Source organism: Leucopleurus acutus (assembly GCF_964270905.1).
Source record: "Leucopleurus acutus genome assembly, chromosome: 1".
Taxonomy (NCBI): domain Eukaryota; kingdom Metazoa; phylum Chordata; class Mammalia; order Artiodactyla; family Delphinidae; genus Leucopleurus; species Leucopleurus acutus.
The window spans coordinates 161687787-161710346 of NC_139142.1; the positions used below are offsets into that span (position 1 = coordinate 161687787).

At 37.9% G+C, this 22560-nt stretch overlaps 1 protein-coding gene across 7 annotated transcripts in view; it reads left to right on the forward strand.

Annotated features, from left to right (window-relative positions):
• The window catches only part of AKAP13 (A-kinase anchoring protein 13), a 343180-nt gene that overhangs the window by 54139 nt on the left and 266481 nt on the right, over positions 1 to 22560 (forward strand). Inside the window, exon 1 of one of the 7 annotated variants that reach the window (XM_082835494.1) lies at positions 698 to 742. The exons of the other annotated variants lie outside the window; for them this stretch is intronic. The gene's annotated coding sequence lies outside the window, so the exon portion shown is untranslated. Of the gene's footprint in view, positions 1 to 697; positions 743 to 22560 lie in introns of those variants that run through there. 7 annotated transcript variants of the gene reach the window in all.

The following is a 22560-nucleotide window of genomic DNA, read 5'->3' on the forward strand; positions in this document are numbered from 1 at the left end:
TGCTAAGGGGGGAGGGGTGTCTGGACTCTGGACAGTTAAAATTAGAGTCTTTATATTAACCCATTCTGTTAATCATTAAACTGTTCTGTTTAGTGATTTAGGGCTTTCCACTGGAGCCAACTACTTGCTATATGAATTGTATTTATTCCTGACGAATGTTATGTTTGAGGTACACGTAGAACTCAGGCTAGAGCGGAGCATCTTCCTGCTACCTCAGGCTCATTAAAACAAACAACTAAAAACAGAAAACAACTGAAGGTGGCAGCCTCCAGGGGTCATCTTAACATATTTGGACAAGTGAATCACAGTGAAAAATGGGAAAAGGTGGTTTTGGAGGTGTGGAAAAGAAATCCTAAAGGAAATAAAAAAATCCTAAATCCTAAAGGAAATAAAGAAATCCTAAAGGAAATTATTTTTATCCCTTTTATTCTAGTGGCAGTGAACCTTTGACTTGATTGTGGAAGAAATCCACATGGGAGTAGGAAGTTGTTTAGAGTAAAATCTTCACTTTGCATTGATATTTTTGCTTTTCACGTGTTCAGAAAAATTGGAAAGAGATGCTGTTAGTGGTTGAGTGAAGTACCAACAGACAAAACACTACCCTTTCAGGATGTCTGAGGGGAAATACAGAATCAGTTTTTATCTTTTTCAGAAGACATGGCCATGTAGGCTTTGTGGGAAAGGTATTACAATTCAGTTAAATTTACTGAGGTTAACACCAGGATTCCAGCAACACTTCCTGGTGAGTGGATTTTGTTCTGGGTGGCCTTCTACTTTCCATTTTGGACCTCTTAACCGGAGGCTTTCTCTCCCAGCCCCTTTGCCCTGGGGTATTTTGTTACCACAGAATAGTTAACTCTTCATATGGTACAATCATCAGCTGTTTGGAAAACTGTTTCACAGCTGAGGAAATGAAGGTAGAATTTGCACAGCGTCACGCATACCGTTTTCCCATTTAATGTCTTGTCTTCTCTTAGAGTATTTGAGACTTTAAATGAACTCTTCCCTTCTTTTCCCTCGCCCTCCATATGCTTACTCAACCAAAAAACCCTTATCCTCTGATCTCCGATAAGTACTTACTGGGAAGTTATCTGATCAAAATAGTTCTTTGGAATGAGCCTTTTTTGAGGTTATTTACATTTTTTAAAGATGTTGGATAGTTTTAATGAATGCTCAGCATAGTTTGTGGGCCTTGTTTTTGAGGCCCCTAAAACACCAAAGAAAACAACTTGGCACTTTACCACTGAAAGGCACTTGTCTCTAAACCTGCATTTCTAGAGCTCACAGTGGCAGTTATAGTTTATGATGACACCCCTGAGAGTCAGCCTAGAGAAAACTGATTGATGTACTGTAATTTTGGAGACAGAAAAGTAAACTGATATATCTTAGGATTTTTAGTGATCATTGATGCAGAAAATTTGTTATTTAAGATAGTCTGTGTCCTGAAATGTCATTAAATTCTCTTTTCCTATCTGCTTGTCATATTATGGAGGTAGTTTATATAGAAGTGTGCTCTGATAAAAATTCATTTAATTACATCTTCCTTTGGGCTCCCATAGTACTATGATTTACCTTTATTATGGTACTTACTTATAGACTGACTTGGGTTGAAAGATTTTATCAACTGTGAAAAAAGCCGGTTTATAATTAAATTAATAAAGTTCAGGCAGGGACAGAGAGAGCCAAAGATTATTTATAGTTGTCTCATTGTAATGACACTGTACCTGAAGTTTTTCTATGTATTTTACTTAGTTGTAGAAGTGCTGTGGTTGTTGAGAGCAGCCTGGTATTGCTAGAGTTGTAATGGCAGCAGGTTATAAAGATATTGATAATAATTTGGGGCTAGGGAGTTTGACCTTATTGTGAAGAAAGCCAGGGATTCTTGGGAGGGAGGATTTGATCAGAGAATCGACACACAAATCATAATCAAACTGTGGGGAAGTTGAGCCTTGTGATAATGTGGAGGTTATGGTTAGTGGCAGGGAGAACAGTTGGGAAGCTATATAGTCCAAGAGAGAGGATGAGGACTTGGGTGGTAGGAACGGATAAAGAGACATTGTAGAAGTAAAATAGTAGAGTTTGTTGAGATACAACGTAGGGAGTAAAGGAGAAGGAAATCATTGCATGAGAGCTTGAGGTGAGACCATTAATGAGGATGAAGGACAGAGAATGAGGGTATAGGAGATGGGTTTGGGACAGAACATCCATGGAGAATAGGATGTCTAGCAGGCAGTTGGCAATTAGGAGGGTATGGAGCTTTAGGAAAGAAGTTAGAGCTAGAGGGTCAATGTCAAGAGCAATCTGAATATACGTGATAGTTGAAACTGAGGGAATGGGATGGAAAAATGTTTGTTGGATGTGAGGGCTGCCTGGGGGTAGTAAGTTGCCTAGGTTGTCTGGCCAGGTAAACATGCCTTTTCTTCCTCCCCACTTTGCCCAGCCCTTCCTAGAGCGCTGGGCTCTGATGAAGAGAATTTAACTTAAAATCCATCATATCATTAAACATTGTATAAAGATATGACAGCATAAATATTTGGTTTTCACAGTGTATACTGTGAAAGGCAGTACTGCACGGTAATAAGAGCATAAATTCTAGAGCCAGAATGCCTGGGCCCTAAACCTTTCTCTGTTCCTTACTAGCTGTCCACTTACTAGTTGCGTGACCTTGGACAGTGTGTTCAACCTCTGTTGCTCCATTGCCTCTTTTGTAAAGCTGAGATAAAGTGGTTATTGTGAGAATTAAATTATTTCTTATTTTAAAACCCTTATAACAGAGCTTGGTATGTCATAAGCTCAAGTTACAGTTATTAGCTATTATTATCATATACTCTGATATCTGTCCTAAATGGTTCCAGATAGTAATTTGGTACATTCAGAGTCCAGTAACTCATAGTTAAAAATTATTCTCCTCAGATCTTTCCCTTTGCTACCAGTAACTTTAAAACTAATGAGTGGAAGTTGATTTGAATTTCTTTTCCTCTTTTTGCTTGCTTTGTTTCTGGGGGAAGTTAGAGCAGCTTTGTGCCCCTTTTGGTTGTAGATGAGATAGGAAGTGTAGCCATAGCAATAATAGATTTTGAGGCTGTTGCTTTCTTCTCCTACCTCATTCTACTCACATCAGTGTGGATGCTGCTGTCAGTGCCCTACATGGGCTGTATTGGGGCTTGAAGATGAGCTGCAATTCATTGAACTTTGTATTTCTAATCCTCCAGTCAGCTGCTGTAATCACTAGAAATTTTCAGAGGGGGCCAATTAAGTAAAAGTAATATTTTATGTTGGACAAACTTGCCTTGGTAGTGTGAGGGGATTGGGTGGTCAGGGTTTGAGTCCCATCCAGTTCTACCTCTGAACAAGTTACCTCTTAGGGTCTCATTTTTCTTCTCTTATAAGAGAAAAGAAACTGGATCTTTATTATCAACATTTCCATTTAGCTCTGATAATGTCATTCCTAGAAACAGGACTCAAAAGTTTAAGTGTATCCTAGCAATAAGTGTAGGAAATAAAAAGGACATTTAAACATGCAACTAAAATAATTAGTGTTTTATAATTTTATTAGAGAATGTCATTGTAGCTTGATTATTTAGTGCAGGAGAGAAGAAGGTTTTTGGGAAGGAAATCGAGTGCTGGCAGCAGAACTCCGTCTAGCATACGACACTTTACAGCTCTCTGGTGTTTTAGGGGAATATGCTTAGTATTTTGGAGTGTGCTTTTGTGAGGTGTACCTTTTAAACTGAAAAGTGTGATAGCCATTCAACTTTAGCTCAGTTTTAAAGTAGTTTTCATGAAAACTCTTTCCTATTGCTCAGCTAGAATTTTTCAGAATATTGGCTCAAAAGGGGAAATCACTTAGATAGGGCTGTTGCCAGCGTATACCGTTAATCAGTTAATTAGTATTTGGGGATCCACTGTGTAACTATCATAGAATCGAAAGTCTTGCTGGGGAAAAAGACAGGTCCACATGAATTCATGATTCTCTCTTTTCCACTCTCAATAAATGGCATCACTGTCAGTCTATGTCATGGGAGGCAAATCTAGAAATCATCCTTGATACTCCCTTTTTCTTACTCCCTATTTTTATTACATTATCAACAGATCTTGTTGTGCTTACTATCCAGATATCTGTCATCTACCGCCTTCTTTCCATCTTTATCACTCTCACCCTAGCCCTAGCTGTTCCTTCTTACCTGAATTACTGCCACAGCTTTCTAGCTGGAAGCTCTCTGTCGACATCTTGCCTTCTTTCACTCTGTTGTCCATTACATGAACAAGTGAGCCTTTTAAAATAAAAATCTAATCATGACCCTTACTTTTAAAATAAAGACCGAAATGGTCTGGCCCCTACACTTTTTTCCAGCCTCATTTCACACCACATTCCCCCCTGTTCTCCCTGCTCTACTCATGTTTGATTTCTTTTAATCTGTCATATTTACTCTTTTGCTAGGGTCTGTGTACCTGAAAGATTCTTCTCTTTGTTATTTGTTTCTTAGCTCTCATCCCAAAAATTCATTTCTGAAGGAAGCTTTTTCTTGACTTTCTCCAAAGAGGTAAAATCTCCTTATTGTTTGTTTTCATAATATCATGTACCTCATCTTTGCAATATTGTTGCACTTCTCTGTTTATGTGATTACTTGATTTTGTCCCTCGCTAGACTCTGAGCCCTCTGAGAGCACAGATTAAACCTTCAGAGGACTCAGCATTGTCTCCACGATACCTGGTAAGTCCCCTAGCAGGTAGTAGGAGCTCTGTAATTATATGTTAAATGAATGTGTGAGCTTTAGTTAATTAGTGGGCACAGAAGTAGCATTCTAATATGTAAAAGTGTGAGACTTGGATAGAAGTAACCCTGATTCTGTAATGAGGACAGAGAGGTGGAGTTGGGGAGTGGTATGGACTGATGCCGTCAGGCAGTGTCTTACGTTGAAGCTGTGTGTTGGATGTGTTGGATAATGTTATTGTGGAATGTGGACGGTGTCATACTGTTGGAAATGCAAGTCAGGTAAATGCGATTCCTTTTCTGTTTGGAGCAAAGTGAACACTGGATAAACAACGTGTGGGAAGACTTGAGCCATAGTTTCCATGACTTCATTGGGTTTTGTTGTGCTACTTGACAGGACTTAATGTTCTTTATCCTGCGTTCTGAACTTTAAGGAAGGAATGGGGAATGGGTTAAGCCAAAAAAGGAGGTGTGTAATCAGAAAATGACAGAACCTCAGATTTGCTTTTTAAAATAATAGATTAAAAAAAAGAGAGAGCTCTTCAATAAAATGGAAAGGGTATCGACCTGGGTTTGATTCTCAGCTCTCTTTTAAGCAGCTTTATTGAGATGTAATTCATATACCATGTAATTCACTCTTTTAAAATGTACAAGTTGGTGGCTTTTAGTATATTCACAGAGTTGTGTAACAGTCATCACAGTGATTTTATTTTATTTACTGATTTTTAATTTAATTTAATTTTTATACAGCAGGTTCTTATCAGTCATCAATTTTATACACATTAGTGTATACATGTCAATCCCAATCACCCAGTTCATCCCACCCCCACCCCCACCCCCCGCCACTACCAACCCTTGGTGTCCATACGTTTGTTCCCTACATCTGTGTCTCAGCTTCTGCCCTGCAGACCGGTTCATCTGTCCCATTTTCCTAGGTTCCACACATATCCGTTAATATACAATATTTGTTTTTCTCTTTCTGACTTACTTCACTCTGTATGACAGCCTCTAGATCCATCCACGTCTCTACAAGTGACCCAATTTCGTTCCTTTTCATGGCTGAGTAATATTCCATTGTATATATATATACCACATCTTCTTTATCCATTCATCTGTCGATGGACATTTAGGTTGCTTCCATGACCTGGCTATTGTAAATAGTGCTTCAATGAACATTGGGGTGTGTGTGTTTTCTTGAATTACGGTTTTCTCTGGGTATATGCTCAGTAGTGGGATTGCTGGGTCATATGGTAATTCTATTTTTAGTTTTTTAAGGAACCTCCATCCATACTGTTCTCCATAGTGGCTGTATGAATTTACATTCCCACCAACAGTGCAAGAGGGTTCCCTTTTCTCCACACCCTCTCCAGCATTTGTTGTTTGTAGATTTTCTGATGATGCTCATTCTAACTGGTGTGAGGTGATACCTCATTGTAGTTTTGATTTGCATTTCTCTTATAATTAGTGATGTTGAGCAGCTTTTCATGTGCTTCTTGGCCATCTGTATGTCTTCTTTGGAGAAATATCTATTTAGGTCTTCTTCCCATTTTTGTATTGGGTTGTTTGTTTTTTTAATATTGAGCTGCATGAGCTGTTTATATATTTTGGAGATGAATCCTTTGTCCGTTGATTCATTTGCAAATATTTTCTCCCATTCTGAGGGTTGTCTTTTCGTCTTGTTCATGGTTTCCTTTGCTGTGCAAAAGCTTTGAAGTTTCATTAGGTCCCATTTGTTTATTTTTGTTTTTATTTCCATTACTGTAGGAGGTGGATCAAAAAAGATCTTGCTGTGATTTATGTCAGAGTGTTCTTCCTATGCTTTCCTCTAAAAGTTTTATAGTGTCCGGTCTTACATTTAGATCTCTAATCCATTTTACGTTTATTTTTGTGTATGGTGTTAGGTAGTGTTCTAATTTCATTCTTTTACATGTAGCTGTCCAGTTTTCCCAGCACCACTTATTGAAGAGACTGTCTTTTCTCCACTGTATATCCTTGCCTCCTTTGTCATAGATTAGTTGACCATAGGCGCATGGGTTTATCTCTGGGCTTTCTATCTTGTTCCCTTGATCTGTGTTTCTGTTTTTGTGCCAGTACCATACTGTCTTGATTACTATAGCTTTGTAGTATTCCTCAGGCTCCATTTTTTTCCCTCAAGACTGCTTTGGCTATTCGGGGTCTTTTGTGTCTCCATACAAATTTTAAGTTTTTTTGTTCTAGTTCCGTTAAAAAATGCCATTGGTAATTTGATAGGGATTGCATTGAATCTGTAGATTGCTTTGGGTAGTATAGTCATTTTCAAAATATTGATTCTTTCAATCCAAGAACATGGTATATCTCTCCATCTGTTGGTATCATCTTTAATTTCTTTCATCAGTGTTTTATAGTTTTCTGCATACCAGTCTTTTTTCTCCCTAGGTAGGTTTATTCCTAGGTATTTTATTCTTTTTGTTGCAGTGGTAAATAGGAGTGTTTCCTTAATTTCTCTTTCTTAGTTTCCATCATTAGTGTATAGGAATGCAAGAGATTTCTGTGCATTAATTTTGTATCCTGCAACTTTACCAAATTCATTGATTAGCTCTAGTAGTTTTCTGGTGGCGTCTTTAGGATTTTCTATGTATAGTATCATGTCATCTGCAAACTGACAGTTTTACTTCTTCTTTTCCAACTTGTATTCCTTTTATTTCTTTTTCTTCTCTGATTGCCGTGGCTAGGACTTCAAAACGATGTTGAATAATAGCGGTGAGAGTGGACATCCTTATCTCACTTCTGATCTTAGAGGAAATGCTTTCAGCTTATTACCATTGAGAATGACGTTTGCTATGGGTTTGTCGTATATCGTCTTTATTATGTTGAGGCAGGTTCCCTCTATGCACACTTTCTGGAGAGTTTTTATCATAAATGGGCACTGAAATTTGTCAAAAGCTTTTTCTGCATCTATTGAGATGATCATGGTCTTTATTCTTCAATTTGTTAATATGGTGTATCACGTTGATTGATTTGCATATATTGAAGAATCGTTGCGTCTCTGGGATAAATCCCACTTGATTATGGTTTATGATCCTTTCAGTGTGTTGTTGGATTCTGTTTGGTAGTATTTTGTTGAGGATATTTACATCTATATTCATCAGTGTTACTGGTCTGTAATTTTCATTTTTTGTAGTATCTTTGTCAGGTTTTGGTATCAGGGTGATGGTGGCCTCATAGAATGAGTTTGGGAATATTCCTTCCTCCACAATTTTTTGGAAGAGTTTGAGAAGGATGGGTGTTAGCTCTTCTCTAAATGTTTGATAAAATTCACCTGTAAAGCCATCTGGTCCCAGACTTTTGTTTGCTGGAAGATTTTTAACCACAGTTTCAATTTCATTACTTGTGATTGGTCTCTTCATATTTTCTATTTCATCCTGGTTCACTCTTGGAAGGTTATACCTTTCTAAGAATTTGTCCATTTCTTCCAGGTTGTCCATTTTATTGGCACAGAGTTGCTTGTAGTAGTCTCTTAGGATGCTTTGTATTTCTGTGGTGTCTGTTTTAACTTCTCCTTTTTCATTTCTAATTTTATTGATTTGAGTCCTCTCCCTCTTTTTCTTGATGAGTCTGGCTAATGGTTTATCAATTTTGTTTATCTTCTCAAAGAACCACCTTTTAGTTTTACTGATCTTTGCTATTGTTTTTGTTTCTATTTCATTTATTTCTGCTCTGATCTTTATGATTTCTTTGCTTCTGCTAACTTCGGGTTTTGTTTGTTCTTCTTTCTCTAATTCCATTAGGTGTAAGGTTAGATTGCTTATGTGAGATTTTTCTTGTTTCTTAAGGTAGGCTTGTATAGCTATAAACTTCCCTCTTAGAACTGCTTTTGCTGCATCCCATAGGTTTTGGATCGTTGTGTTTTCATTGTCATTTGTCTCTAGGTATTTTTTGATTTCCTCTTTGATTTCTTCAGTGATCTCTTGGTTATTTAGTAATGTATTGTTTAGCCTCCATGTGTTTGTGTTTTTTACCTTTCTTTCCCTGTAATTCATTTCTAATTTCATAGCGTTGTGGTCAGAAAAGATGCTTGATATGATTTCATTGTTTTTAAATTTACTGAGGCTTGATTTGTGACCCATAATGTGATCTGTCCTGGAGAATGTTCCATGTGCACTTGAGAAGAAAGTGTAATCTGCTGTTTTTGGATGGAATGTCCTGTAAATATCAATTAAATCTATCTGGTCTCTTGTGTCCTTTAAAGCTTCTGTTTCCTTATTCATTTTCATTTTGGATGATCTGTCCATTGGTGTATGTGAGGTGTTAAAGTCCCCCACTATTATTGTGTTACTGTCGATTTCCTCTTTTATAGCTGTTAGCAGTTGCCTTATGTATTGAGGTGCTCCTGTGTTGGGTGCATATATATTTATAATTGCTGTATCTTCTTCTGGGATTGATCCCTTGATCATTATGTAGTGTCTTTCCTTGTCTCTTGTAACATTCTTTATTTTAAAATCTATTTTATCTGATATGAGTATTGCTACTGCAGCTTTCTTTTGATTTCCATTTGCATGGAATATCTTTTTCCATCCCCTTACTTTCAGTCTGAATGAGTCCCTAGGTCTGAAGTGGGTCTCTTGTGGACAGCATATAGATGGGTCTTGTTTTTGTATCCATTCAGCAAGCCTGTGTCTTTTGGTTGGAGCATTTAATCCATTCACTTTTAAGGTAATTATCAATATGTATGTTCCTATGACCATTTTCTTAATTGTTTTGGGTTTGTTTTTGTAGGTCCTTTTCTTCTCTTGTGTTTCCCACTTAGAGAATTTCCTTTAGCATTTGTTGTAAAGCTGGTTTGGTGGTGCTGAATTCTCCTAGCTTTTGCTTGTCTGTAAAGCTTTTGATTTCTGCATCAAATCTGAATGAGATCCTTGTCGGGTAGAGTAATCTTTGTTGCAGGTTTTTCCCTTTCGTCACTTTAAATATGTCATGCCACTCCCTTCTGGCTTGTAGAGTTTCTGCTGAGAAATCAGCTCTTAACCTTATGGGAGTTCCCTTGTATGTTATTTGTCATTTTTCCCTTGCTGCTTTTAATAATTTTTCTTTGTCTTTAATTTTTGCCAGTTTGATTACTGTGTGGTCTCCATGTGTTTCTCCTTGGGTTTATCTTGTATGGGACTCTCTGCGCTTCCTGGACTCTGGTAGCTATTTCCTTTCCCATGTTAAGGAAGTTTTCGACTATAATCTCTTCAAATATTTTCTCTGGTCCTTTCTCTCTTCTCCTTCTGGGACCCCTATAATGTGAATGTTGTTGCATTTAATGTTGTCCCAGAGGTCTCTTAGGCTGTCTTCATTTCTTTTCTTTCTTTTTTCTTCATTCTGTTCCGCAGCAGTGAACTCCACCATTCTGTCTTCCAGGTCACTTATTCGTTTTTCTGCCTCAGTTATTCTGCTGTTGATACCTTCTAGTGTAGTTTTCATTTTGTTATTGTATTGTTCATCTCTGTTTGTTTGTTCTTTAATTCTTCTAGGTTTTTGTTAAACATTTCTCACATCTTCTCGATCTTTGCCTCCATTCTTTTTCCAAGGTCCTGGATCATGTTCACTGTCATTATTCTGAATTCTTTTTCTGGAAGGTTGCCTATCTCCACTTCATTTAGTTGTTTTTCTGGGGTCTTATTTTGTTCCTTCATCTGGTACATAGCACTCTGCCTTTTCATCTTGTCTCTCTTTCTGTGAATGTGATTTTTGTTCCACAGGCTGCAGAATTGTAGTTCTTCTTGCTTCTCTATCACAGTGAGTTTAGAACATTGTCATCACCCCCAAAAGAAGCCCTGCACCCTTGAGCTGCCATCTTGACCTAGCATTTAATAACTTTTATCTCAACCCACTTAACACTCTCTGAGGCTCAGTTCGCTTTTCTTGTTTGGGCTCTTAAGCGCTGCCAGGAAATTGAGCCAGATTATTACCTTCCTAGACCTGAGAACCTTAATTCATTTTGTTGACAGAAGGAGAGATTGTTGGTTACCAAAGTCATAGGTGTTTTTCTACATATGCCAATAAGATAGGTTTCTTCTCTCTTCTCTCTGTTCCTTTGGGTGTTTTGACATAAGTTCTGGGTGTTTTGATGTAGAAGTGCAGGATTTATTTATACCCATATTAAATTTCATCCTGGTACATTTGGTCTCTCATGCACTTCCTTGATACACGCTGTTAGCCATTCAGGGTTTTTGGATCTTCAGTCTTAACTTTCAATATATTAGTGTTCTTAATTAATCTCAGATAGTCCGTATATTGGATCATTTTATCATTAGATATTTCAAGCCCTTGGTAAAAGTGCTTATCAGAATTGCACAGAGATATGGTGGTGAAGAGTTGGAGTTGCCTATAATGGAAACCTTGTTTCTTGTAGATGTTCATCAGTTATTCGTTTTGCTTTGTTGTTGGAAACTATTACAGGGTTAGGATGGCAACAGTGGGACATGGGGCATGTTCTCCCCCTCCCACAGTGTTTCCCCAAATTCCTAGAACATGCTTTAACATAGAAGCACATTCTGTGGCTTTAGAAGCACAGACAGAATCATGTGCTGGGGAAGGGAGAATTTTATTCACTCTGTGCTTAATCTGAGGCTACCATGTTCTCTCAACCCAGATTTCTTCACTTCATTTACAGCAATATCATGGAAGATTTGGCCAGGTGTTTTGCTGAAATTCAGACACATTGTCAATCCCTAGGATGAATTAAGTTACTAAAAAGGAAAAAAAAACCACAAACCGTGAACTGTCTGGTGTGTCTTAATTGTGGCTATATGCTGGATTTTTAGATTGTAGCTTCCCTCTCCAAGGCTTAGAAAACATCCCTTTAACAATCTGTGTCTGATATTGAGATAAAACTCAGTAGATTAGTTTATGGAATCTACTTTCTTACTGCAGGCTGCTGTTGTTCTTTCTAATCCTCCATCTCTTTTATTCTTTTTTTTAAATTAATTTTTTTGGAGTATAGTTGATTTACGGTGTTGTGTTAGTTTCAGGTGTACAACATAGTGATTCAGTTAATATATATACATATATATTCATTCTTTTTCAGGTTCTTTTCTCATATAGGTTATTACAGAATATCGCATCTCTTTTATTCTTAAATAATCTTTCAGGACTTGGGAAGACTCTCTTTCTAGCCTGGGGCAAACTCCTTTAAGTCAGACACTCTGACAGTGTCTCCATGTCTTGGGCTGTTAATTTTTTTCTTTGCTGTTACTTAATGCTTTATCGTGTAGTCCGAAGTTCATTCTGATTGGGAGAAAAGGAGGAACTAGAATGGATAAGGAATTCCTTCATGTACTTCCTTTTGTACACCACCACCCTGAGCAGTGGGTCTTAGATCTTCCTTCCTTGTCTTGCCTCAAACATAGAAAACCCGAGAAGGCTTTTTGTAGTCCGTGGCATTTTTCCCAACTTCAGGTCATTTTTTGGAGTAAAGATTCATATCCTTTGTGCCTTTCTACTCTAAACTGCTGTAAGTTCATCCTTCTTGTTGTAAACAAAATCAGAAGTGTTTAATTGTTTAGTCACTTGGCTATATACACTGAACATTTTAGTTAAACAGGTTTTTCTGCTTTGGGTTGGAGGTGGCTATTAATAAGGTGTTAGAGATGAAAACTAATCCTGACCACCCCTTCTTAATCAGAATCCAAATAATCAGGACTGCACTGCCTCAGAGTCTGTAGGAGACTCACTGCCTTCGCTTTCTGTTTTCTTACTGCTCAGGTTGGCAGCTTTCTTTCCCTGCAGTGAGTCTAGTGGCTCAAGTAAAACTATTGCCTGCGGGTTTTTGTTGTGCTCATGAATCTTCCCTCAAAGTTCCATGAGGTTATGGCTCAGGGGAGATGTTTCTCAGTCCATTCAATACTTAAAACAATAATAACTACAATTTATTATCTACTGTGTGTCAGGCGTTCAACTTATATTTGCTTGTCCTCCCAACAGCATTGTGAGAAAGGTATGATCCCCTTTTTACTGAGAAGGGACCGGAAGCTTAGAGAGATTAAATGAATTGCTCCAGACTTCATAGAAATAATCTATTTGATATCTGCGTGTTTTTGTCAGTCTTTGAGAGTAACTTATCTGAAATAGTAAGAGGCATACCTAGAATTCTAATCTAGGTCTATTTGACTTCCAGAGTAAGTGATTTTTCTCACTGCTGTTGGGGTCCTGCCGTGATGTGGTGCTGTGCTAGCTGCTTTGGAGGATATGAAATGGAAGAAAATACATTCTTGGCCTTCAAAGACTTTTTTAAAAATAAGGGTGAGGGGAGCCATTGAGTTTTTTAGGGGAGGGCCTACCTTTCTTTCGGAGGCAGTGGGCTGAATCCTTTCATCAGTGTGCAGAGTAGGAGCCTTAGTTGACGCAGGTAGAGATTGCCTGTCTCAGCACCATGGTGTTGGTTGTAGCCTTTGACTCCTTGGGGTGATCTGTACGTCATCCTCTACTTGGACACAGCTGTTTTCATCAAGCCTTGTCCAATGCATACATCTGTTGTATGGTAACAAAATGATTTGCCTTTATTTTAGGCTCTTCCATTTACGGTGTCTTCACATACTCCAGCAGAACTTCACAGAGCTCTAGCCCTTGGTGGAGGGTGACTTTGAGTTGTATCTACATTACTTAATTGTCGTGAATTTGACTTTTCTAAGCCACGGTGTCAAGAAAAGAGATTTGAATGTTTGCCAAATAGAGGGTAGGTTCCTTTAAGGGATGAGACATCTGCCTTAAGCAGTTTTGAGGAAAATAACTTTTAAGTATTCCTTAAAAGTAAGTATCCCCTTTTTCCTGATTTTTGGTAATGCTCATTATGGAAATTCTGGACTACGTAGAACTTAACTCATTGTGGAAATCTTAGAATATAAAGTAGAAAAAATAAAAATTACCCATAATTGAACCATCCAGGAATAATCACTGAACATTTGAGTCTGTCCCCTCCCTCCTTACTATTATGTATGAGAGAGCTACATGTCTATATTCTGACTTTTATCACTTTACATTATAAGCATTTGCACATGCTATTAAGTTGTTCTTATGGTTTTAAATAACCTTAATCATTTTCCTAATGTTAAATAAGTTATTTCCAGATTTTTTGTCATACACAAAATCCTTATAGATTCCAGTATTTTTAAAAATATTTGTTTGATTTTTAAGTATGTAATATGCACAGCAGAAACCAGATTTCTGCTGCCTTGAAACTTGGGGAAATCATTTTGAATAGTTGGTAATTTCTAGAACTGATAGGTTTTCCCTTCAAAACTATTTTAAGCATTTTGAACAGCTTTTTTCTGAAAAGCGTTATGTACTGTAGTAGATTGCTTAATAGCTTAAATTTTCCTTAATGATTCAGGGCCATTATTTTATTATAAACATCAATCTTGCTATGTTACTAGAATAGTTTCCTCTTAATGGCTTCTATCACACCATCCTTTCTTGCTTCTCCAGACTCTCCGGCTTCTTTCTAATATTTGTTTTCCTTAGAGTGTTGGGTTGGGTCCTACTTTTCTGAATATACTTGTCTACATGATTTCATGTCTCCTGTGACATAAACTGTTACTTATATGCTAATGATTCCTAAATTTATGGGAACTTATTTCTCATGAACTTCAGATCCATGTATCCATCTTTCTTTTGCTCATTGTCAATAGCTATTATTCTTATCTGTATCAAGGATACCTCAAAACCAGCATATCTAGAATTTAACTCATTATATTCCCCTAAAATTACCACATGCTCATCTGTTTTTTCCCAGTAGTACCATCATCTAGGTAGTCAAGGTAAAAATCTTCCTAGATTCCTACTTAATCTTCACTCGCAAGGGTATGTGATCACTAAATTCTAGCTAGGCTGCCTTTCGCAGATCTGTTTTCTCCTCTCCATCCTTATTACCATATTTAAACTCACTAGTTTTTATCAGGACAGTCACAATCGCCTCTCATCTTCCTACTTACAGACTTACCTCTTCAAGTCTCTTCATCATGGCTAGAAATTACGTTCTTGGGCATACATATCGTGCTGTTTTAATGCTTATAGATCTTTATGGTTTCTAGAGTAACCATTACTCTAATTACCTCTAGAGTAAAGTCTACATTCCTTAACAGTCTAGAATTGTTTCTTCTTAGCTTTCTGGTCTTATCTCCTGTCTGTCTCTCTGTCTGTCTGTCTGTCTGTCTCTCTCTCTCTCTCTCTCTCACACACACTATCTCTCTCTCTCTCACCAGACTTTGCCACCAAACTTCTAGCAGTTATCTGAATAATTGTGTGAAATTTTATGTGCATACGCATTTGCACATGCTATTTGTTCTGCTGGAGAGTACACAGCCCCTCACATAGCTTACCCTGCATTTTACCTCAGCATGATAATAAGTTCTTACAAGATACAGCTGAGTTCACTTGTGTCACTGTTCATGAACCGTGTCACCCCGTGTTGGCCAGAAATACCTCACCTGCTTCATGTTTATTGAACCTTTTATGATACTTCCTGTGGTAGACAGACTAATGTCCCCTCAAAGATGTCCACATCTTTATCTCTGTATGAATAAGTTACCTTACATGGCAAAAAGGACATTGCAGATGTGATTAAGGACCTTGAGGTGGGGCGATTACTTGGAATTATCCAGGTGGGACAGTCTAACCACAGGAGTCCTTAAAAGCAGAGCACCTTTTCTGGCTGTGATGGGGGGGTGGGTAGAGGGACGGGGTAGTGGGGTGTGGGGGGGGGGGAGGTGGGGGGAGAGTGGGGGGGAGAGGGAGAGAGAAAGAGTGCGAGTGAGAGCGGGCACCAGTGAGGGGGAGGTTGAAAAAGGGTCAGAGAAGTTCAATGTTGTTGACTTTGAAGGTGGAGAAAAGGGCCACAGCCAAGAGATTCAGGTGCCCTCCAGAAGCTGCAAAAAATGATAGGGAAACACATTTTCTCTGAGACCCCCCAGAAAGGAATGCAGTCCTACTGACACTTTGGTTTTTAGCCCAGTGAGATCCGTTTTTAGATTTCTAACCTAGAGAATTGTAAAATAAATTTTTTTGTTGTTGTTTTAAGGCACTGAGTTTGTGGTAGTTTGTTATGAAAGCATGAGAACTAATATCCTTCCATTGTATCTTATCTATCTTATTGTATTAAATGTTTGCTTTCTTGTCTTTTTCACTAGATTTTAAGCTCTGTGAGAGCAGGATTATATATATTTTCACCTCTGTCCTCAGCATGTAGTCCAAGTGCTAAGACATTGTTAACATCCAAAAGTTTTGAGCATATGAATTAACTAATATAGTAATATTTGTAACCTTATAAATGTCTTTTAGGATCTTTGCCACCTAAATACCCCATGCTTCTTTTTGAGTTACTGTTTTGTCATTTTAAATATTTTGTCTCCTTTTTCCTGTTAACTTACTTTACTTACTACTCCTGTTTTTTTGTTTTTTTTGGCCATGCTGCACGGCATGTGGGATCTTAGTTCCCCGACCAGGGATCGAACCCACGTCCCAGCAGTGAAAGTGTGGATTCTTAACCACTGGACCACCAGGGAAGTCCCTCTGCTCCTGTTTTCTTTAACTATGCTGGTTCTTCTCCTGTTGGTGTTTTTTTTGTTTGTTTTTTTGCTTTCAGTACAGTCTTTCTTACATCATTTGCACATGGCAGTTTAGAGTAGCATAGTTTCTGAGTCCCTTTGGAGAGAAGCTTGTACAGATGTCCAGTCTTATTATATTTACTCAGTGCTTCTTTACAGGTGGTGTGTACTTCTTCTTTCTCACAAAGAAATCTGAACCAAAATTTTACTTTGATAATTTCCATAAATGAAATAAAATTATTGATTTTCCCACTCTTTTGTTAAACAGCATTCCATTATAAATCTGGCATGAATTCCAGCTTCACTTAGACTGTCATAATTTACCAACTATAAATTCTAGATAAAATACAAAAACAACAATACTAAAAGTACTAGAGAGTAACCAGCAAAGTGGATTCTGGAGGGCAGTTGATATGTGGAGGAAGGGACCAGGGAGTCGATCACTGGGTGGATTTCTCATTTTTAAGTCCATAGGAAACCCCCAGTATTTATATTTATGGCTTGTTATCACCAGAAGAGACAGTTCAGGGCAGTCACAGCCATTGAACATGAAGGAACATGGGGGATCCAAGCCAAGGCTTAAACTGGAGATTGGAGTTGCTATCCAAGAGACAGAAGTTTGCTGTCTGAGTTCAATTAACTGCCTGCTAAAACAAACAAACAACGAAAATCGAGATTATTTGGAGGAATAAAATAATCCAGAGTCTCTACAATATCCAGGATACAATCTAAAATTACTCAAAATATGAAGAAACAGGAAAAGGTGACCCTTTCGCAAAAGAAATCTAATCAACGGAGATTGATCCCAGGATGACCCAAATGTTGGATTTAGGGGATAAGGATGTTTAAGCAGCTATTATTTATACTTCGTTATGTGCAGGGAGATCTGCTTGTAATGAAAAAACTACAAAATCTCAGTACAGAAATAGAAACTGTAAAAAAAGAAAAACTATCTGAAATAAAAACTTTACAGGTTAAATTTAACAGAGAGGACAGAGAAAAGAATCACTGAACTTTTAGATCAATAAGAATTACCTAATCTGAAGAACAGAAAGACAAATGATTGAAACAAAAATGAACAGAACCCCAGAGCCCTGTGGGATAATTTAAAAAAGGTCTATAATATGCATGCAGTTGAAGTTCCAGAAAAAGAAGAGAGGGAGAATGGGACAGAAGAAATTATTTGAGGGAATAGGGATATAAATATTTCCTAATTCAATGAACGAATTAACTAGAAATCATTACTGTTTTGACATTGTTTATGAGAAGAAGGGGGAAAAGGATGACGGGCATAGAACCTAGGAAGAATTGAGGCTTGCTTGTCCTACTTTCCCCCAAATGTCTGGTCTTAACCAGACTGACTGATTTCAGTCCCTGTAGTGTTTCTTTCTGGGTCTTACACATCCACCCTGTTAGGACATCAGTAGTTTAAGTTGCAGCCAAGACTGAATTGCACAGAGTGGTAGAATACAGTGGTTTTTGAAACGTGCCAGGGCTGGTTTCTTTTGGAGGTCTGCAGTGAACACTGAATCTTTTTGTTTGTGCTGCTTTTCCTTTTGCCTTTCTTCTTTGCTTTCCTTTCCTGCTACCCTCTTGTTTCTGAGAAAGGGCAAAAAGGAGCCTGAAATATTTGAGCTGGACTGGCTAGATCAAAGGCAGTGAGTTCTATTGAGATCAGAGTCAGCTTTGGCAGAGAGTAGCCTCTGGGGAGGCCTTTGTTGGGTCTTTGCTTTTCTCTCCTAGATGATGTTGCTGGTGGCCGTGCATGGAGTCACTTGGTAATGAGTCGTTGTTAATATGCCTGGATTGAAATGTGGAGGCCACAGTCCTGTAATTCTGACCGTAACTTTTAAAAAAATGCATGCTTGCATGCTCACATCCAGCTAGTATGCACTGGTGAGGCCATACAGATTGTTAGAAGTTTGAAATACTGCCCCAAGCCCTTGTTCCCACTTCTCTTTGCTCTGGCTGTCCTTGGACCTCCCCCAAGATGGCTGGTTGTCTTCCAACACATTCCTTGTGATCCAGCAGCCAGAGGGTTTCAGTCTGGCATGAGGGCTGGGTTCCTCCATTAGGCTTTATCAGACTAGTGACTTCCCTGGTCATAAATATTCAAACATCTCCCTGTCTGTCCCTCTAGTTCCTGTGTTTATCCACAGGTGTGCACCAGTGTATGTCCTAGATAGGTGTTAGAAATTTGGTTACCGATTTTGGGAGGTAGTGTGGTCTAGGATTAAAAAATAAAGTGTTTTGGAGTTGGATTGACTCCAGAGTCTATCGATTTTGAGCAGGGTGTCCTTGGACAAGTTCCTTGAATGCTGATACCCACTTTCTTGTAGAATAGGGATAATGTCTACTTCTCAGGCATTAATGGAAGGTTACAAGAATCTGTATATAATAATATGCCTTCCACATAAATGTTGATTACTTTGATTTCCTTTTGGTTTCATCATAGCCAGTTATTCTAGGTCATCTCTAATTTTGTACATTTTTGTGTAATTCTGTTTTAAGGAATTAATTTTACAGCAGGAATTTAAAACCAGTAGTTTCTCACTCATCTATCTTTACAGAGAGAAGACTGAAGCTCAGAGGTGCAATTGGGTTGTCCAAGATTATGTGGTTAGTAAGTGATGTAGCTAGAATTTAACCTCAGGCAATTTGATGTCAGAGCTAGGGCTCTTAACAAATTTATATCAGGATATACCTAATAGTCAAGTTAATGTAGGTTCAGACTTTTCAATTGCTACCCCACCCCACCCCCATTTACCAGTTTACATATAGATTAATGATAAAACCAGAGGGACTAAACTGTATAGTTTTCTTTTAATCAGAAATGTAACTATCTGTATTGATCTTTAGGCACTTATTATAATTTAACCTTGCTATATATCTGTCTATAGATCTGTCTTTTGTACTCTAGTCTCTGGTCTTTGAAAGTAAATAAGTACTTGGATTTTAGTACTTTTGAATTCTGCAAAGGATTCAACATCCTATCCATCTTCCTCTTCTCACTGTCTAGCACTGCATCCTACTCATCATAGGCACACTGTGTATTTTATTGGTGACAGTGATGGCGTGAATAAAACTTTTGAACCACCATAAATAAGCTTTTAAAATTTATGCTTTGTCGTCAAGCTATAGAATCTTGGAGTTAAGAGAATCTTAAAGATCCTTTAATTTAAAGATCCTTAGATCTTTTCTCCTGGTTAAGCCTGTTTAGTTTTATCAAATGTTACTTTTTAAAACATAGTTTTCATTTCTCTTACCATCCCTTTCACTTTGTTCCCAACCTTTAAAATTTTTTGCCTATCTTGATGGGGTTCCCAGAATGGACCATTATATTCTAGATATGTTGAGTAAACAGTGGTTTGGAATCATCTGTCAGCTTCTTTGCTTTAGACACTGAGTACACTTATTAATGCATACCAGTGATTTGGGCAGCTCTTTTATGCTGTCAGCTCTTCATTTGAGTTTAGTATCAACCAACCCTTAAGTGTAGTTTACAAGTGCTTCTGCTGTGCTACATCTTACATGCCTTTATTTTATATAATTGATTCTAGATGTATACCTTGATTCTAAATGTATACCTTGCATATTTTCAGTACTTGGTACCTAGTAGGCACTTAATAAATGTTTGAATGATTCTGATTTTTGCTTGCTTACTCCCCAAGCTTTTCCTCCCTTCCTGCCTCCCTCCCACCCACCCACCATCCCCTTAGAACCTGTGCTCTAGCCCTACTGAACTACCATTAATTGTACCCCAAACATCTGTGAGTTATATATGCCTCTCTATATGAGTATGCACACAGTTTTATCTCTCTAGAAGGACCCCTCTTTTCTGTCATCTCTGATGTGTTTCAACTTCTTTCAGCTCAAGAATCACCTCTTCTGCTGTGAAGCCTTTCTGGACCATTTTTTCTTCCCAGACTCTCATGTCATCTACCTGGATAACTAAGGCATATCATTCCACTTAACTTGTGTTCCTCTCTGTTGCCCTTGGAATGTATGTACTTTGAGAGCAAACACTGTGTTTTTATTATTATTTTCATCTTCAGCATCTAACACAATGTGCCTAGCAGTAGCTGTATACTAAACTTTGGTGAATGAATGAATGAATAAATAAACAAATGAACAGAGTCAGGGCCTGACGTTCCAGCCTGTAATCTTTTTGGATCTGGGTTCTGGTATCGAACCTGCTACCCATTATTAGACGCAACAAGTTTGATCAACCTGCTTTCTCTGTTTTCATCCAAGTTATTGACTTAAGTGTTGACTAAAAGCAGGGTTGAGGAGGTCATTTCTGATGCCTGTTTTTAATATCCTCAGTGACTAAAATTTACATACTAATTTTTTTCTCTATTTTTGTCTCAGAATAATATGAAAGAACCACCACACAAAAACTTACAGTTTCATGGCTTACATGGTATAGGAACAGCCCAGAATAGCTCACTTTATAAGCAGATTGAGAGTCAATTTCTGATTATTTGCTCTGAAAGTATTGTGCAGGGAGATGGTTCTTGAGTATTGACTAGATCAGTGAATATTAGGAGACCATGGTGTAAAAGCTTTCTTGTATTTTTCAGGGTAAAGGAAGTTTTGAGATATTCCATGGAAACCCACTAAGGCTGCAAGGAACTGAAATTGGGAATCCTGTTTTTGCTTTCTAGTTTTATCTAACCTGGCTCACAATCTGCATTACATGTTTAAATTAGCCTGAGCATATTCTGTTATGGCTGATGACCCTTTAGGGCTGGTGACAATCCAAGCCCTTCTAGAAGTATATCAACATTTGAAAATAACAGTGTATTATGACTATGACTGTATTATGATTTAGTGGTAGTTCTGTAAGTTTGGACTATTTTAATCTCTAGTAGTAGATGATAGGTAATATCTTTGGAAAAATGACTATGAAATAAAATTAACTTGCGGTAAAATCAGTTGTGACTTGTAGCTTGTAAGAGTAGTACATTAGCATTTTAACAATGTAGCTTTGATATTTTAAAGAAGATTGGGGTACTAACGAGATGTCTTGATTCTCTCATATGAGTTCCATCATATCACTTTCAGAAGTTTTGTTCTTTATCATATGAAGAGACCCAAACAAAGCAGCACAAGTATAAAGGGCTTTAGGACATGAACTGGATTTGTAGAATTCTGTATAAAGTCTTACTTAAAATGTAATTCAGTTAATATTTGGGGAAAGAGTTTAGTCTTTGCAATTTTTTTTTAGCTCAGATAGTGCTACTGTGAAACTTGCCCTATTCCACCCTTTCTACTTTGGTAAGTATCTGTAGAATGATTATCACTGCCTTGCAGTTAGGTGTTTACGTATTTCTCTAACAGGTGGAGAGCTCCTTCAGGGCTGTGACTACCAAGTGGTTAATTTCTTTGTCTGCAGAGTAGCACAGTCTCTGGTCCTCATTAGATGCAGAAATATTTAAGAGGATGAATGAGAGACCCAATACCTGTGCATGTGTCCTATGCAACCAGAGTGCCTTCTAGTATATAGGTAGATCTGGAGTTACTGGCTGTAGTTGCTGCGTACAGTGTGTATTACTATTGGGTGTTACTGTCATCAAAGCTACCTCTTTCCAAGCTGCTCCAAATTGTGATAAACAGCTTAATCCGGTTTAGACAGGTTCTGTTTTAGGTGTAAAATTATAGCATTTACCCCTAAGCATACTTCTGGAATAGCTACTTGGTAACACGGCTGCCATTATTTCAGTGATTGATATGATGCAATTCTGAGTTAATCACTTGAGGGTCATTTCTGGTGGACCTGCTACCATTAAGATATAGATTTAATTACTAACCTCTTTCCTTTCAACCCAAGGACCTGTGACTGTTAAGCAGCATGTATTAAATAACACAACTGATCTGTCTGTTTTAATAACTATGCATACAGACTTTAGCCAGGACACCTTAGACCCTAAATAGAAAATCTTAAAATATTAGCATGGGGTTTATAGAGTTTGCTGTATAGGGGAATAAACAGGCCTAGGGAGATTAAGTGGCTTGTACAAGGTTCTTCCAAATTCTTATCTAGCTTATAGATTTTTAAAAATAGCTTTTCCCTTTTCAAAATATCTTCTCCCCTCCCTCCCTGCCTTGGATGTTATAGCTAATGAAGTCGGTATGCCGTTGGTATGCCCTAATCAGTTTCTTTTGTTCTGAGTACCCAGTGTGCATTCAACAGATGTGCAGTTAGACAAAGGCCCAGAGCTTTAAGCATTGACAGTGAAGAGAATTCAGTGATTTGATGTCTCTTTGGAGATGTGGGGA